This window comes from Pezoporus flaviventris, unplaced genomic scaffold, assembly GCF_033815535.1.
Source record: "Pezoporus flaviventris isolate CSIRO_AGI_PZ_B2104156 unplaced genomic scaffold, CSIRO_AGI_Pfla_v1 ptg000021l, whole genome shotgun sequence".
Taxonomy (NCBI): domain Eukaryota; kingdom Metazoa; phylum Chordata; class Aves; order Psittaciformes; family Psittacidae; genus Pezoporus; species Pezoporus flaviventris.
In genome coordinates this window covers 7178328-7194457 of record NW_026892569.1, presented here as the reverse complement: position 1 = coordinate 7194457, position 16130 = coordinate 7178328, and the positions used below count along the sequence as shown (strand labels likewise).

At 51.9% G+C, this 16130-nt stretch overlaps 1 long non-coding RNA gene across 1 annotated transcript; it reads left to right on the top strand.

The window, feature by feature from the left end:
- The first annotated feature begins 718 nt into the window (after nucleotides 1-718).
- On the top strand, nucleotides 719-1212 carry LOC133270727 (uncharacterized). The gene is made up of 3 exons (XR_009743890.1): nucleotides 719-906; nucleotides 1006-1072; nucleotides 1168-1212. It is a non-coding gene; the product is annotated as an uncharacterized LOC133270727 (long non-coding RNA).
- The last annotated feature ends 14918 nt before the right edge of the window (nucleotides 1213-16130 follow it).

The window sequence follows — 16130 nt, the reverse complement described above, 5'->3', positions numbered from 1 at the left end:
GGTGCAGTTCTGTGGTTTTGACTTTCGGCCTGGGAACAGCGCTGATAACACCTATGGTTTTTAGCTGCTGCTCAGTAATGTTTACGCTGACCAAGGGCTTTCTGTGTCTCATGCTCTGTCAGGGAGGAGGGGAAGCCAGGAGGAAGCTGAGACAGGACACCTGACCTAAACTAACCAAAGAGGTATTCCATACCACAGCACATCATGCCCACTATATAAACTGGGGTCAGTTACCCAGAAGGGCTAGATCACTGCTCAGGTCAGGCTGGGTATCGGTCGGAGGGTGGTGAGCAGTTGTATTCTCTTCCCTTGTTATTTCCCTTATCATTATTATTATTGGTGGTAGCAGTAGTGATTTGTGTTATACCTTAGTTACTGAACTGTTCTTATCTCAACCTGTGGGAGTTATGTTCTTTCGATGCTCCTCCCCATCCCTCCAGGAGCTGGGGGAGGAAAGGGGGGAGTGAGAGAGAGGCTGTGTGGCTGGGCTTAAACCACGACAGAGGGTTATGACTGTATATTTGTATCTGTCTTTGCCACAATGCTTCAGACAGACTTTTCATCCCCAATAGGATTCAGTGCTTCCAGCACCCCCAAATTCTCCCTCTGTGGTGTCAATGGAAAGCTGCATCCAAGAGCATTGTGTTGCTGTGGCAACACATTCCAGTTCCCTAGGGACCTCCTTGGCTTGGTGACATCTGTGGTAGGTCAAACTCTGTCAAAGCAGCTGCCCCCTAAAAAACAGGACAGCCCTGGCCCTGGTGACGTGAGTGTGCAGAGGTAGATGACCTGATGGGTGTAGAACCATACGCTCACAGCCTGGTCTAGACTAGAAGAGAGTCACCAGAGAGTGGTTCTTCACAGGCAGTGAGATGAGGTTACTGCCAAAAGGAGCTTTACCATTTGGTGAGTTAAAATAAGGTGGCAGGAAAAACTGTATCGGCAGGAGGGGCTTAGCTGAAGGGAGCAAGTGTTGAGGCCACTGTTCTTGCTTTGTATAATCAGGACCTGCAAACATACTGCAACATCAGAAATAATAGTCTCTTGCTATACAATGCATCTATGAATGGAGGTAATCTTGTGTGTTAATTTTAGAGTAGTCCAGTACACAGCATCATGTACACAGTGGATTAAACATCAATTTACAACATGACTGTGTTCATACAGAGCCTCCTGCTTGATGTGCCTTCAGGCAGTCCAACAATCAGACCCCTTCCTGTGGAAAAACACTGACGAGTTCTCAGGAGCCCATAGACCCTTAATCATAACTGAGTTTAAGGAGATCTGTACCAAACATGTTCTGGGACTTTACTTGGAGCCATCTGTGTAGCTGCTAGCAAAATGAGGGGTTTCAAGCTTTACTGCATGGATGTCAGTTATCCACAGCACTTGAAGAGCTGTGAGAAGCAGGCAGATGGTAAAGGACAAAAGAATTTATGCAAGACGATAGGTAATATCCTTCTCATTTGTCTGTCGTAGGAATCTTTTCTCCCTTTACACTGTTGGATTAAGAAGCCCTTGAATAAACAGCATCTCTTGAACGCAACCCTCAGTTTCTGTGTGCTAGCAGTGCTTTGCTTTTCTTTTAAGCTTACACTGAATGTGGCAGAAGAGCACAGTCTGCTTCAGGAGTCTAGTGTTACTTTTTGGCTCTGGAGACATTACCGTATGCTGCAGGGCTGTGTCTCGATGTTAACATATCTGGTTTTAAGTAAACATTACCTGTACTTACAGCTACAGCGCTACTACTTGATTTCATAGAATTGTATTTATCCCTGTATTTCTGATTTGCCTTACTCTCTCTGAGACATTCTTGGCACATTTTCTGCAGGATGTTAGCTGTCTTTCTTTGCACAGCAAAGGTACAGTTAATTGTGCTTGCAATGGATGCCTGAACTGTGAGAAATGTTTCTCAGAGTGTGAGGTTTTGCATCGTTTAGCCTTGAAAGGGTGCTGCTTTCCCTAACCTCTTGCTGGGTTTTCTGAATGACTGTGCTAATTGCAGCAGTAGCCTTGGGAGCCACATTTTCCTTTCACATCTAGGAAAGATCCAACCTTTCTTTATTCCCTCTGAGCTGAATCACATCCAGTCCCTGCATTATTCTGTGGTTTAACCACAACCAGCTGTTTTCTTGGCTCCTGTGGATGCAATCTTGTTTCTCTCTTGTCCAGAATAAACGCTGCTGCTTTCCTGGCTCATCATTTCCACCACTTCACTTTTCTATGGAGTCCTCATTCTTCCTTCTCCTCCCCTGATGCAAACACATTTCTTTTCTTCTCCATCAACATCCTTTACAACCCATCTTCGGTCGAGTCTGTCAGTAGGTGCTTTCCATAAACGTCTGCAAAGGGGACTTGGGACACAGAGACCAGCGTGGTACCAGTGTGCTCCATCCTGTTGGATTCATCTGCCATGTTTCACCTTATACTTACATTCAGGCTGCCCTGGCAAAGGAAGATTTGCAGGAGGATCTCTGTGCAGGGAATATGCTTTGCTGTTGTTCCTTTGACCCTATTTAATCATATGAGAAGAAGAATGTAATTATGGACTGTCTCCCTCAATCTCATCCCTGCCTGTGAGTATTTGAACCCTTTATGATAAAGGCAAGGGGGAATGTAGCTTTTTCTGACAGCGGAGTGCATCCCAGAGCAGATCGGAAGTGATTCTGCCCCCGTCACTCAGCAGTTTCCATTTGACAGCAGTTTCCTGCTGAGTTATTTCCCCATGCGAAGGAACATGGCCGTTACAAACAGCATTGCAAGTACCGAAGCCTGATCAAAGCTAGAAGCACGGTGTTTCCTCTTGGTTTCCTTTGTACATTTGACAGCCCATTCAAACCGTGCTTCGCTTTTCCCCTCAATAGCTGTCTAATTTGTCCTTATCTGAAAAGACCCTTATGCAGTTACTGGATTCGAGGATGCAGAATCAAAATGGGGCTTGGCTCAAAAGCAACTTTTCTATTTGTCTATTTTATTTGTTTATTTTGCTGTTTAGCTTTGTATTAGAAGGTTAATTCTCTTCACTTAGGCTTTAAACCCATCAACCCCTTTAAAGTTGGGCACAGGGTTATGAAAGATTTGCTATCTCATTGAGAAGGGTGTTTCAAGCTTGAAATGTTGGTTGGCTTTGGGCTGAAATGAAACCATAACAGCAAAGACAAGAAGGGGCTGGAAGTGGTATAGAAGGATGAGTTGACCTACCCGGGTGCAGTAGTAGGGAAGCAGTTCGGGATGCTGATGGTGAGGGATGGTGTTTGAGCAAGCCAAGGAGAAAACTGAGCCTTAGTAGTGTGCTCATTGATTGCTTTTCCAAATGTGATTAGAATAGAATCATAGAATAGTTAGGGCCGCAAAGGACCTTAAGATCTAGTTCCAACCCCCCTGCCATGGGCAAGGACACCTCACACTAAACCATGTCACCCAAGGGACATTAAGATTAGATTAAGACTAGATAAAGACTACTGACTCCTGCAGATTATTTTCATAAGGCTCTAAAAAAGCAATTTACCAATTCACTGATGAATGAACTGCTTCATGTGACAGCAGACCAGAGAAAATACCAGCTCCAAGGAAGATTTTCCTAATGTACCGGTCACCAAGGTTCCCAAAGACGGGGGCAGCCAGCATGTAACACAGGATGAAGACTGTTACATACCCCTGGCCCAGGGAGCCATACGTGGATACATCAGGAGCCATTCACTTGTGCTCTCAGAACTCTTCAGTGGGTCTGTGAGCTGCGATCTCCGCCTTATTTAGTTCTTTACTATTTGTCTCATTTATTTTTTTACTTTTTTTGGGTGGTTGGTGTCTGCCTTGGTCACAGTTTTCTTTGTCTGTTTCAATGGGCTGCTCCTGAGTTGGAGCATTTAGAAAACAGGGGTCCCTGCTGCTCTGGAGCCATCCCCAGCACCTACGGGCAGCTGGCAGCATGCTGCAGGCAGCATCGGAGACCTGGAGGAGCCCGCTGGGAAGGCAGAGGGGCTACAGCCCCTTCAGGAGCAGCACGGACTCTGCCAAATCCCAGACAGCCAGGATACCCCATCCCTGGCACTGTTCCCCTCCTCGCCTTCAGCGTTCAGCAGCTTGCGGCCTCTCCACAGGTCTGTCAGGAAGAGGCTATTGGCCAGAGTGGATTGCCCAGCCCAGATTTATCTGGGGACCAAAGGAGCAGGTGAAAGCAGGGGTGGCAGTGCCGGCCCAAGGTGGCATCACCTGACTTGGCAAAATGAGCCAATAGACTGCAGAAGCCACAAGCACACACCTAATGATGGCAGGGATGGGAGAAGAAGGGGGACACAGCCATCGCCATGGGGACAGCCCAGGTGCGCCATCAGGGGAACCATCCCCTGAACTATTTCAGGTGACTGAAAGGAAAAGGTCAGGCAAGGGCAGGAGCTCTGGCACGTGCAGCCTGCGGCTGCCCCATCCTGCTTGTACCTTGCCCCCAGCCAGCTTCCCCACCTGCCCTCTCCCAGCCATACAGAGGACGCCGCTGCCATCCCTTTGCTTGGCGAGCACCATAGGTGCTTTGTTCAGCCCATCCACCTCTGCTCAAGAGCTTAAGGGCTCCTCTGGTTGCCGTTGCCAAGGCACTTCTCTGTCCGTGACCTTCTGCAGACTGGGTACTGCAGCACCATGGGGAGCATCCTCAGGCAGAGGGGACACTTAGGGATGGCTCAAGCAGAGGGTGCTGGAAAGCGGCACCTGTGCCCTGGCCCAGAAATCAAACACAGGGAAGGCAGATGTGAACATAGTCTGTTTATTTTAAGTGGGGGACATAAAAAGAGGGGGTGGAGGATGTAGTAGGAGGGGTGGAAATTATATATTGAGAGTAAAAAAATGCTAAAATGATAGTAAAATGATGGTAAAAATACTAGTTTACTATTGTTACAACAACAACGGAAAAACAGTATAACAACACAAAGCTACAATAAAAAAAGTAGAGTATAAGAACAAAACGAGAAGAGTATAACAAGAATATTAGAACAACTGTAGAACAAACATAGAACAAGAACAGTCTTCAACAATGGTCAGTGACGCCGCTGTTTTGCTGCTGGTGGCCCAAAAGGCCCCTTGGCATCTCTGTGGTCCTCCTCCTTCGGGAAGAAAAAAACCCAAAGAGAACAGGTTTAGTCACAGCCATGTACATTGCAGTTTAGAAGGCAGGAGGTGCTGTAACAGCTCCCATATAAAAACAAAGCGTGGTTTCGTTAAAGAACGTTTCAGTATTTGTGGGGTTTTGGGTAATTTTGACTGCCCCCAACACGAACAATTACAGGGCTCAGCGAGTATAAGACCCGGCAGCGAAGCCGTCCTGGGGGTGGTGAGGACCCCCCGGGCAGGGGAGAGCAGCTCTCAGGGGACCCCTGGCTCCAGCAGCCTCTGCCCCGCTCCCACTGAAGGGCACCAGGGGAGACAGCACCGCAGCTCCTGGGAGCTGGTAAATCCCAGACGGGTGGGGATGAGCCACAAATGAAAAAAACAACTGGGATTTGGGGAGGGGGAGGAGCCCAATCCCCTCTGGACTCCCTCAGTGGCTCCAGAGCATCCCAACATGGGAAAGGGCATAAGAAGGGAGGGGAGAGACTGCCAGGGCTGGAGCAAAAGATTACACCTTAGGGAACGTGGCAAAATAGAGCCAGGATGGAAACGCTGCACAGATGCCCAGAGGCTCATGAGCCCTGGCTGGGGGCCTCTTCCAGCAGGAAGAGCTCCCCTGTCCCACCCCAGGCACTGCCACCCAGCACAGCTGCTTGCTAGCATCAGAAACGGGGCCTGGCCCTGTCACTCCGGGGCCGCCTCAGGGCTGCTCTGGACCAGAGCCCCCACGGCTGGGGGCCAGCAGCACTGGCCGTTACTTATTGCAGAAATGATGGATCCATGCCTTGTGCTGCTTGCAGGCTCTGTCCTTCCATCTTGCGTGGGTGGACGAACCTAGAGAAGCACAAACGTTGCTCAGGTCTCTGCAGCCGCACTCTGGGCTGGCACCGGGCCTACCACCATCCCTATCCCTGGGGGAATGGAAGGTTTTGCATCCCTGGAGCCCAGTAGCTACCACCCGGGCTGGCTCCTAGGGCACAGCTTGACCCTTCCGCCATCCCCCAGTCCAAGGGAACAACACGACCCATCAGCTCCTCAAGCCTGAAGCACCAACTCCGTCCTTACCAGAGGAAGCGGCGTCTCGTCCAAGGCCTGAGGGGCGCTGGCCAGAGAAGGGCGCAGGAGTCCCTGGAAAGCAACACCCCGCTGTGAGCCGGGGTCGGCAGAGCAGGAAGAGCCTGGCTTTAGGGAGCTGGCAGCACCCGCAGGAGCCGATGCGTCCAGTGCATCCAGAGAGGGCAAGGAGCGGCATTTCAGATTCCCCTCCACCCCCCAGGGCTGGGGACTGGGGCAGCGAGTGACGGAAGCACCTTCCCTTTGCACGGCAAGGCTCTGCCGCATGGGACTACCCCTTATGAAACCCTCCCAGCATGAACAGCTGGCAGCTCAGGCCCTGGGCAACCTCGCCCATCACCCTGGGGACTGCAGGACACGAGGTCTCCCTCCGGGCTCTTCACGAGTCTCTTAAGAGCATCAGAGCCGAGGACCAGGCGGCACTGGCCCAGCAGCTTCCCCCTGCCCTGCCAGCCCAGGCCGTGGCTTTCCCCGCCCTTGCCGTGCCCTTCTGCCCTTACCAGCCATAGCTCCCAAGAGGCATCGAGACAGCTGCCACGCTGCCTCCCCCTCCTCCTCCAGGGTCATCTCGGTGCTGGAGTAATGTGGGTTCAGCTCCGGGAACTGCCAAGAGAGAGCAGTAGCTTAGTTCCTTCCCAGGGCAGCCGGCAGAGCCGCTCTGAAGGAGGTGTGGAAGCAGGCCTGCGCCAGAGCCATGAAGCCGTGGTTCTGCCACAGCCAGCGCAGAGCTCTGGACCCCATTCAGTTTGGCATCGGCTTGGGGCTGAGGCCACGGCAACCTTGCCCAGGCCAGTACCTGCTCCATCAGCGGCAGCAGTCACGCACGGTCGCCACGCACTGGGGCAGGGGAGAGCCTCGCTTCCCACCCAGCCAAGGCCGAGACCTCCTGCCCCAAGGCAGGCACGTCAGCCTGCCCCCAGCCCTGCAGGAACTGCACTGAGCACATTCTAGCCCAGAGGAGGGCAAAAGAGGCTGCGAGACAGCGACGTACCAGCACCAGTGGGTGGATCTCGCCAGGCACCAGCAGGCAGATGCTCCTCCTGCGTGGCCTTCCTTTCCCCAGCGAAGGTGGTGGGCTCGGGGACTGCTGCCGCTCTTCTTCAGGCCTCTCGACAGCTACAGGAGGAGACAAGTCAGGAGCAGCTCCCAGCAGAGGCGTTCGGCCTGCACCAAGGGGGTTGTCCCTTCTCACTGCTCTCTGGATGCCCATCCCGGAGGGCAGAGCCAGGGACACGACCTTAAGCTGAGGACAGGGCTGCGATGCCGCGGGACAGCAGCTTGGCCACAAGAGATCCGTGGGGAAGCTCTCACAAGAGCCTGCTGGGGCTCCACGGGCCAGCGGCCCCTTCCCACCACCACGCATGCTCCTTGCACGCTGCCCTCCCGAACCACAAACCACACAAGGTGCCGCACGTGGCCACATCTCGCGCTGTGCCACGGGGCCCTCTCCGCAATGGGCACGCGGGGTTTCCTCTCTCTTTCAGCTGAGGAAGTGTTGGCATGAGCTCCGCCTGGCATCGGAGCAGGCCCGCACCGGTGGCCCATCCAATCCGGCACAGAGCTGGGCCCCACCTACACTCACCTTCCTCGGTCTGCACGGCCTTGTTCGCTGTCCTCGGAGTGCTCTCTTGCCGTCGCCGCGATTCCTGTTCCCTGTGCGAGTGGGAGAGAGCCAGTTAGGGTCAGCGCCAGGCTGGGACAGGACACGCCAGTGCCACACGGCAACGTCACCGCTGCAGCTGTCTGAGCCCTTCAAACTCCAACCCGGCCTGGGGCAGGGCGGGGATGGTGCCGCTCAGCGCTGCCGCCAGCACGGCAGTGGAACGAGGCAGCGGGGATGCTGATGGACACAACAAAGGGGCTGACCCAGCAGCCATGTCTCACGGGCCTGGAATAGCCTAGCTCTGGTGGAGAGCAGGCCTTGGGCACCGGCTCAGCTGGGAAGGTGACTGCTTTCTTCCTGGCTGGCACTGACAAGCAGGAACTGGCTTGCTGAGCGGTACCTTACCTTCCTGTCCGATGTGGCACCTCCTGGTAGGATCCAGCGCCGGACTCCAGGGTCTCCCTCACACACATCCTCTCCTATTGGGATGTGGAAAGAGACCAGGAGTAACTAATTTGGTTCAGGGGAGCACAGCCTGCCTTTCTCCTGCTCACGACAGAGTAAATCCTATCTCCCTGGTGCTGGCTGCCGAGCCCGGAACCTCTCTTGCTTCAACGCTGCTCAACACCCCTCCACAATGTCCATGGAGGGCAAAGTCTGAGCACCCCAAACTGAATTCACTCTGGGAGCAAGCGTCCTCCAGGCTCTGAGCAAACCCTTCCCTACTGACCCACCCTGGGTAAAACCTTTCCCTGCACAGCTGCAGAGCTCCATTAGCCACGACTACATCCCATCTCACATCTGCAAACCCAGCCCAGGATGTGAGCAGTGTTTTAGTACAGCTCAGCAGGTGCTGAGGAGACCCGTGTCAAAGTGGGAACACAGGGCTCCCACACGTGCTGCTGCCTCCAGCTGAAAAGGTGCCAGCACAGCAAAGAGATTTTGTCCTTTCCTTTCCCCTGGATGTGTCCCCCCTGCAGACTGGCCAGGGCAAAGTGGGGACAGGAAAAGAGCTCTGCGCTGGGCCGTGGGCTGCGGAGCGGTGCTGGGCGTTGGGCCCATGGGGAGCCCCTGGGCATCTGACTGTCCTGGCGTACCGGGGCGAAAATGGCCTCAGGGCTCCGGTCCTGTGGCAGCGGGTGCCGGTGGCGCAGCGGGTGCCGGTGGCGCAGCGGGTGCGGTGGATCTCTGCTGGGGCACAACGGTCACAGCACTGTTAGCGGCAGGAAGATCCGATCCCATCCTCCTCCCAAGCTCACCAGAAGCAGTAGCAGCGGGACGGGTTCTCTCAGCGCGGATGGTGACTGCGGTTGGGCCACTGTAGAGGCCGTTTTGCCGCGCGGGCCACACGAAGACAGGAGCGATGCGGGCTGGTAGGGTCACACTGCACACCAGGACCCCTGCTCCCAGCAGCGATCCCTGCAGCACCACGCAGGGCAGCGCCAAGGGCAGCAGCATGGCCATCGCTAGGCCACCCGTGTCCTTATCTCACCCGTGCCTTGTGCCACCTGCGGCCCTCACAACCTATGTCCCTGTGCCACCTGTCTCTCTATCCCACTGTGTCCCTCTGCCACCTTCATCCCTGACACCCAGGGTCCCTGTGCCCCGGACAAGGAGTGTCCTACTGCCACCCGTGTCCTCATCCCACCCGTTTCCCTGGGCCACCCGTGTCCTTATCCCACGCACATCCTACTCCCTCGCTCACCCAAGGCAGTTGCCGCGGGTCGATGTGCTCACACGTCGGCCGATCACAGTGGCCGGCCCGCTGGTAGTGGCCATTTTCCTCCGCAGGCGCCAAGCCATCACGTCCCAGGCGGTTGGGAAGCGGGCGATCAGGCTGGCTCTGGGCCTGTACGGGGGCAGCCGCAGTGGGGGACAGGGCCTGGGGGGCAGCCACCGTGGGGGAGAGCGCAGGGGCAGAAGGCGCCTGGCGGGCGGGCGGGACCGCAGCGCCCACCAGGCACCCCCCAAGCCCAGCGCCGCTCCCAGCAGCGATCCCTGCAGCAGGCTGGTGACCGCCACCAACAGCGCCACTGGCAGCGCCGACGGCCAGCGCCGAGGGCAGCGCCACCGGCCCGGCAGCGCCATCGCTCTCGGTCTCTTCTGCAACGGCCACCGGCCCGGCACGCGCTGCGGGAGCCGCGCCCAGGGACCTCGGCAGTCGCCGCGTTCTACAGCTCGTGGCCCTGTTCCACCGGCCCCGCCGTTCCAGCCGCCTTCTACTGACAGCCCTGTGCCACCCGTGCCCCTGACAGCCAGCCTCCCTGGGCCACCCCTGTCCTTAGCCCACCCTCGCCTCTGTGCCTGCAGCTTCCAGAGCCCTGCTGTGTCCGGCCGGGCAGGCACCATGGCACGGACGATGCCAGGGACCACACAAGAACACGGTTCCCCGGAGCATCTCCCGTGCCACGGCCCTGCCGTGCGGACCCTGCAGCCCAGCTGAGGAGGGCAGGGCTGTCTGCATGGCCTCACCTCGCCGGAGGGGGAGAGGGCTAAAAGTAACACTTTTAACTCTGCCTGAGGATGCTCCCCATGGTGCTGCAGTACCCAGTCTGCAGAAGGTCAAGGACAGAGAAGTGCCTTGGCAACGGCAACCAGAGGAGCCCTTAAGCTCTTGAGCAGAGGTGGATGGGCTGAACAAAGCACCTATGGTGCTCGCCAAGCAAAGGGATGGCAGCGGCGTCCTCTGTATGGGTGGGAGAGGGCAGGTGGGGAAGCTGGCTGGGGGCAAGGTACAAGCAGGATGAGGCAGCCGCAGGCTGCACGTGCCAGAGCTCCTGCCCTTGTGCCTGACCTTTTCCTTTCAGTCACCTGAAATAGTTCAGGGGATGGTTCCCCTGATGGTGCACCTGGGCTTTCCCCATGGCGATGGCTGTGTCCCCCTTCTTCTCCCATCCCTGCCATCATTAGGTGTGTGCTTGTGGCTTCTGCAGCCTGTTGGCTCATTTTGCCAAGTCAGGTGATGTCACCTTGGGCCGGCACTGCCACCCCTGCTTTCACCTGCTCCTTTGGTCCCCAGATAAATCTGGGCTGGGCAATCCACTCTGGCCAATAGCCTCTTCCTGACAGACCTGTGGAGAGGCCGCAAGCTGCTGAACGCTGGGTGAGGAGGGGAACAGTGCCAGGGATGGGGTATCCTGGCTGTCCGGGATTTGGCAGAGTCCGTGCTGCTCCTGAAGGGGCTGTAGCCCCTCTGCCTTCCCAGCGGGCTCCTCCAGGTCTCCGATGCTGCCTGCAGCATGCTGCCAGCTGCCCGTAGGTGCTGGGGATGGCTCCAGAGCAGCAGGGACCCCTGTTTTCTAAATGCTCCAACTCAGGAGCAGCCCATTGAAACAGACAAAGAAAACTGTGACCAAGGCAGACACCAACCACGCCAAAAAAAATAAATAAATGAGACAAATAATAAAGAACTAAATAAGGCAGAGTCCCCAGCCAGTGTGCAGTCAAGGTGAAAAACAGGAGCAGCTTCCAGCAGCCCGCTCACTCCACAGGCAGAGGTATGGACCCCTTCAGGGCATCGCTCCTCCCTGCTCCTCCCTTCAGCATCTTGCAGGGCATCCATCAGCTCTCGTTGCAGGAGAGGCAGAGAGCAAAGTCTGATGCTCTGCAGTGGCCCAAATAAGAGAGTTCATGATGGAGCAGGATATGGAGAAGTCTTGGACCAAGTGGCATGCAGCAAACGACATGTGTTGCCGAGTCACCTGAGCATTTGGGAATGTTAACCGGACTCCGCAGTCCCAAATAACAAGCTAGACGCTGCCCCTTTTGGAAAGAGCTTTTAGAAATCAGAAGGCATCCTGGCCCTGGGCTCAGTTTCCTCTTCACAAGATACAAATGGCAGGTCAGTTCCAGCAGCAGCCTTCTCTCTAGGATCTCATCTCACTGGGTTTAGGTGCCTGGACAGGGACCATTTCTGACCTGGCAGGGCAAACTTTCCCAAGAAGCTGCAAAGTTTAGCAGGGAAGAGGCTCTGGGTTTCTGAGGCCTTGGAGACCACTTGTCCCACTGCCTTCTCTTCCACACAGCTTTCACAAACCAGCATCTTCCAAGCTCCCAGCTGTATATCCTCTGTTGGTGTTACCCAAAACACAACATGAGAGCGGCTGCAGCTGTTTCAAGGAAAAGCCTTCTTCAGGAAACCTTCTGCCCTCATCACCAATCTGCTAGCGTCCCACCAAGTTGGGGAGTGCACCGACAGGGAAGATGGTAGTGACAGCGCAGCAGGATGCTCTGCGTGGGGTGAAAGCGTTCCTGAGCGCACAGACATTATTCCTGCACAGGCAATGAAGGAGAACCCCAAACAGCTGCTTGCAGCGCACTACCTGGAGCGATGCACAGGCAGAACGGGACTGCCAGAGCCACAGCACAATTAAACTTTACATGCTGAGGGCTGGTTTATTTAAAGTTTCCTGGGGTAAAAGCAAAAGCAGCAGTGCTCCGTCACCCCACCTCCTGTGTGACAAAGAGCACATGAAGCAGCTGTGACCTCTCCTCCCCTCGGAGGCTGCAGTCATGCTGCTGTAGTCCAGGCACTTTGCTCCAGGAAGAAAGCGCTCCTGGTACCAGACGAACAGAAACCTCTCCTCCGAAGTCAGGCTCAGTAAATGCAACCCCTATGGAGTCAGCCCTGAGCAGCCGGGAGGGCTGCAGACATCCCCACAGAAAGGTACCTAAGCTGGTCTTCATCCTGCCTCTTTTCTCCCAGCTGCTGGTTCGCCCCACCCCCGCCCCAGGGCATTTCAGGGTGGGGCCACGGTTCTTGCTTGTGGCTGGGAAGAGGTGAGTGTCGTCAGATAGGGGTGTTTGTGGTTGTGGAGTCTGGTAAGTTCTTGCTGCAATCCCGTTACAGTGCGGGGTTGTTCTGTTCTTCGTGTCTTGCTGGGTGTGCCTGGGTTGTTTCTTTCTTAGGAGTCCACTGTGAACTCGGAGAAGGAGACAAGGGGGGAGGCAGAATGGAGTCAGTGAAAACACAGGCAGCTTGACTTCTATTTAGCTTTCCGTGATCAGATTAATTGCTTTGACTTACACCATCCTTATTCTGTACTTTGTGATTCTTTCTTAAGGAAGCATCTTAATGAACTTAGAAAACTTTCTATTGACACAAACCTCATTGTGAGGCAGAGAATATTGGCTTTTTACAGTCTGGAAACCTGGGTGACTGCAGTTCTTGAAGCTTCTTCAACTGCTTTAGATGTTGGAAAGAAGTTCTGAGCTTCATAGGGTTTTACAAATAATAGTTTCTCCTAACATTTTCTTTCAAGTAAATATACCAGCTAAATTGATATTAATGCTCCTGTTGGTAAGAGGCATAACATTATCTGAGTATTACTTTCTGCTGTGTATATTTTTATCTTCACGCAATCATACATAACAAGGGAACATGATTAAAAGCAAGTATTGTCAATTAATGAAAGGCATCTGAAAAGCTACTTTGAACTGTGGAGTAGAGACTTTTCTACTTGTTGGCTCATAAGGACAAAGACAGGAAAGTTCTTTCACTGATGCTGAACTTGTCTTAAGCAGAAGTAGCTGCAGACATCATCAGAATAACATTTTCTTATTAGCAGGCTGAGATTCTGTATTGTTTTCTTGTCTTGAAAGTGTGTAAAGTGTGCAAATGCCAGCAAGAAAGGCCAGATTTTGTTCATATGCCTTTTGATTTTATTTGGAAGGTCTTCTGAGGCTGTCTTCAAATCAGGAGAAATTACTGGTAGTATAAAGAGTGAGTGGAAGCAGCTTCTGAAGGGAATGACTAGATAGAAGTGTAAGATGTGTCTACTTTTTAGTGTAGTATTGCTAAGTAATTAATAAACGTAAATGATTCGTATCCTGGTTTTATTCCTGTGGTGGCAGATTTTGCAAAGAATATTGTATGCAAACCAGAGCCTGAAGAACCAAGGGCTGAAGCCCGAAAACGTCTTGTACATTAACAAAAAACAGATGTTAAGTATTACAGAAACACTGTGTAATTACAGAATTACACAGGAGTTACAGAAGCACTGCTTTGAAGTTTTAATGTTTATTGTTTCCTTTCTCTAAGGATTTGATGATGCCATTTGCTTTAGAGCTAGGGACCTGAAGCCCCATTGCTTGAGCAAAGGAAATTCATAGCGGAACAAGGAATTTTTCCCAACTCTTCTCTCCCAGATTATCAATATTACTGAGGCTGTCATTTTTTGTTTTTGTTCCATGTCCCTGGATTGTTTTGGTTTTGTTCAAGTCTTACTTCGAGACTTTTCTTTCCAACTCAGTTCAGGTTCTTAAACTTTATAAAAGTATTAGATGTTTGACTGCAGTGTAGATATCTTCATCCAAGGCAGAGGGTTATAAAGCCACCTCGCCATGTTTAGATCCCTTGTTGTCAGTCTCAGTGAAGAACTGATTAATTTGTAGGGCAGAAAAATGCTGCCTTCAAGTATCACTTAGATCATGTCTGTATCAGAAACTAGTTGGGTGGGTGTTCATGTACAGTGCCTCTCCTGAGGTTTATTTTTGTGACTTCAGTTCCCAATGCTATCGGCCCAGAAGAGTTATATTAGAAAAAGAGAAAACCAGGAATCTGGTTCTAGAAAATGCAGTAGCACAACCTTTTGTTGCAGCTGGTTTCAAGTGTCTCCTCTGACATGCAGTGTCTGTGCAGAAAGATCTTTAGATTCCTCACAGCCATGCTGGCAATATTTATGTCTAAACATTTAAACTTACGTAGTTAAGAGCTCTTATTGATAATACCAGGTCAGCCAGTGGGTGAGACTGGTGGTGAAAACACGGGAACCTTGCACATAACCTGACGTTCTGTGGTGTCAGTGACATCTGTAGATGTCTGAGTTCTGAATGACTCCAGAAAGCCTTCCAATGCTTTGCAGTTCAGAAATACTATTATTTTTCAAGTAATCCTGTAAATAGCTGCAAAATGCTTTCAACCTCTATCCCTTTCCTCAGGGCATACAAGCAGTTGTGAATGAATAAATATTCAGTACAGGTTTTATAAAGATTGTACTTTGTAGTCAGGCATTGTTCCAATTTTCTTTAATTAAACAAGAGTCTTTTCAATGATATAGAAACCTCTTTATTACACTCCATTGTATCACTAAAAACTATTTATTAAATAAGTGGTTTTATTTTTACAATGACAGCATAAGGTGTTTTCATATTTATTTATATTGTAGAAATTCCAAGTTTTCCCAAGGATTTGCTGTTCTGCTTTTGCAAAATCTCAAACCATGGCAGTTAGGAATTAACCACGTTGTTACTGTACAGTTTGCTCCATAAGCAACTCCACCTTTCCAGTACTTCCTCCAGCTCCTCAGTCAACCTGAAGCTGGGTAGTGCTAACAGAAGCCCCACTGTGCTTGATCCTAGGCTGATGTGGAAAAGTCCTTCCCTACTCTGGAAGCTACCTGTAGGTTCATATTTTGATTGTTTCCATTGTTACCTGGTTTTGAAAGGCTGTTATTCAAAATGAGTTATGTTAGGAAAGCTTAACAAAATTTGCTGCCTTACTATTTCTCTAAGTATTGCAGCTTCAGAAGAGGACAGGTCCACTGAACACCGGGCATGGCACCTAGCCATGAGTGACTGTGACTCTAAGGGGTTCATGGATGTTTCTTGGCAGTGTTTTATGATCCAGCCCTTTCCAGCCTTTCCTCAATATCTCATAAGCTCTAGAAGAGCTCTCTCTTAATTTGGTGATACATGACATAGTGAGGTCATGTCCTTGCTGGCTGGTGGAAGCTACTAATATGCAAATAATAGATCTTTGCCTTGAAGAATAGGAAACTTCTGCTGAAAAAGACCTAAAACAGCCTTAAACTTATTCTGTGAAGGTCAGAGGAGGGCGATATATTTCCCCCAGTTTCTGGAAAAGGAGCTGTCATCAGTTTCTATGGACAGATAAATATTTTCCCTCCTTCTCTTTTCAGTGTCCTGTTATTTAAAAGCGTGTTATATTAGCCCAACTGTCAGAGAGTCTGTACAGAAAGAACCTGCTGAATCAATGCATCCAGAATGGGAGTGAAAGCATCACTAAAATATATCCTTCTTGGATTATTCATAATTTAACTATAAAGCAAAACATGATCATGAGCAATAACGGTATGTGACTTAAATAATTTCATTCAGAGCAGTGCATTAGTGTGAGCGCTGGCAAAACTGCTGCAGCAGTTTAATATGCAATGGCTTTATAATGATGGTGTCCTGGGTTCAGCAGTAGCAGTCATTTTTCTCCTTCTTAGCAGCTGGTGCAGTTCTGTGGTTTTGACTTTCGGCCTGGGAACAGCGCTGATAACACCTATGGTTTTTAGCTGCTGCTCAGTAATGTTTACGCTGACCAAGGGCTTTCTGTGTCTCATGCTCT